Source organism: Haliaeetus albicilla, chromosome 5, assembly GCF_947461875.1.
Source record: "Haliaeetus albicilla chromosome 5, bHalAlb1.1, whole genome shotgun sequence".
Classification (NCBI taxonomy): domain Eukaryota; kingdom Metazoa; phylum Chordata; class Aves; order Accipitriformes; family Accipitridae; genus Haliaeetus; species Haliaeetus albicilla.
Window position 1 is genome coordinate 44,094,839 of NC_091487.1, and position 2,437 is coordinate 44,097,275.

Here is a 2,437-nt window from a genome sequence, read left to right on the forward strand (position 1 = left end):
TCTCACTCTTTCTCCTCCAGGAAACAGGGTGGTCGGAGAGCTGCCTGTCAGCGAGTGCAGGATGGAGCAGGTTGCTGCCTCCAGCAGAGAGGGTAAAATGCACTGGCGTGTTACAGTTGGAGTAGTCACCAGGATCCTGGTGAGACCACTTTAGTGGAAGGAAGGCAGCGAGAAAAAAACAGAATGGATGCCTGGCTGGTCCCAAATGCAGGCAGGGGGAACAGTCACACAGTGTTTGGCCCTGGTGACCTCCCCAGTTTGTTGGGAAACTGAATTATCTGGATGTCCTGCCCCAGCTGAAATATCAGCTTGTCTCCAAAAGAAAGGGGTAGGAAAAGGAAAAAAAAAACCAAACCACCAGCAGAATTTGCATTGTACATGGTTGCTACTACACGCTTAAAAGGAGCGTGGGAATGTTTTTATCTGATAGAAGAGTTAGAAAAGACATGTAAGGTGTAGAAAGAACTAGTGTGGGCATCCCAGCAGCAAGAAATGCTGGTGAAAGAGCACGCTGCTTGCAGCATGTAGTTCATGCCTGTCTGATAACCAAGCTTAACAGCTTAAAGTTAATCCTGTATCAACACCTTTAAAGGAAAGACAAGATGGTAAAAATCTATGTGTAAATATAACAACTGCTGATTTGAGCTGCAGTGTAAAGGGTGTCTGGTTATTATAAAGAAGAGAGAATGGATGAAATGGCAGGAATGGAGAAAAACAAAAGAAAAATGACTGCATATAGTGGAAGCTTCTATGAATGGAAATACTCCAGCTCGGGGAACAAGGATAACTATAAAAAGCAATCTTCTTAATCTTATCTTCAGGAGTAACACAGTAAACTGAGTATCCCATTGCAACCTTATAGGTACTGATCCATCTACATTACATGCATGTGTATATGTGTGTATTTACAAGTATCATTTCATGCACTTGCAAGAGATGCTACACAATGTGGGGAGAGATAAATTGCTGGCAAACTTGCATAAACTCTCCTGTGAGATCTGGGCCTTACTATAGGGCCTTCACTATCTACTCTTTTCACCACATCACCAGTAAGGCAAGGGGATTGGATAAACCATCAGCAAGTAAGTGAAAAAGTAAACAGTCATAGAAGGATGATTAATCACCAAGGTCATGAACAATCAAATACCATCCAGTAGTGAGCCTAGTGTATGTATAAAAATAAAAATGTTCTCAGAATAACATCCTTAAGGCCCCAGGGCAGCTACACATGAAAACACATCCAGCTGCAATGGTGTTTATGCTGTGTTAAGTACTGTCCATGTGGCTGCACATGGCTTACATTCTGCCAACTACAACCCCTGTCAGGGATGGATCCACCTGCTCCCGAGCTCCTCCGAGGCCAGAGTAGATGTTGCCACAGCAGAGCCTCGACAGCAGCAGGTCACTGTGACCAAGCCCCGAATGGGACCAACTGCTGCACTCACAGGAGGTGTGAGATACTGCTGTATAGTCAGCTGTGAACCACACTGGCCCCAGGACAGGGGGCTAACACAGTCCAAGGCGTGGGAAATCATAGACTGTAGCCAAAAGCACCATCCACATGAAAAAGCCCCAGAGAAATAATTAGTAAACCCCTCAACTCTAGAACTGGAGTACTGTCCAGTAAGTTACAGCAGGCAAATAAATTAATAAATCAGAGTACAAGGACCATATGCAAAGTATTACCTGTGAACAGATGCCAGAAATACCTCTGCCTTCTGGTATATGGCTGACAGCTTGTCACAAGTCACGCTGAATAACATCAACACGTGGAAGGAGAATTGGCAACACTGGGAAGCCCTTAGCTGGATGGCTTATCAGTAATAAAAACTGAAAAGCAGCACAGTTTTAGAGATGCAGGTGTTAAAATCAGCATTAACACATCATCCAGATGACAAGGCCAGTAGCCAGGGCTGAAGCTACTGCCAAATGGTGATGCTTTTAGCTCCAGTGCTCTGTCCTCTTCTCACACATCGAGGAGTTAGTGATCCATGTAAGTTGAGATGAGAACATGCAGGCCTCTGCTGCACGTGTCACCTGGCCACAGTATAAACTTAGCCAGCTAATCCTAACTGGGGAGCTTGCAGGTGGCTCCCACTTGGCACCTGGTGATACCACAACCTGTGCAGCTGCCTGGGTCCACCTCTGGGAAAGGGCAATCCTAGGTGGATTGCTCATCGTGACAGGGAGATGGTAACATGGAAGCCCAGCCCTGTTCAGGAAAGAGCCAAACTTGCGGTACTTCATTTTTGGTTTAATTCTGTTTCCAGCCCGAGGCTCCTGCAAACTAGTGTTTCTTCCCAGAGTTAACTCACATAGGAAGCATTTCATACTCACTTTCCTCCCTCTCCGCACGGTTGTGGTTGGCAGCATAGCCAGCCTTACTTCTTTCTTGTAGATGTGCCACAGCTGCTGCCACGTGACAGACACACCTGTA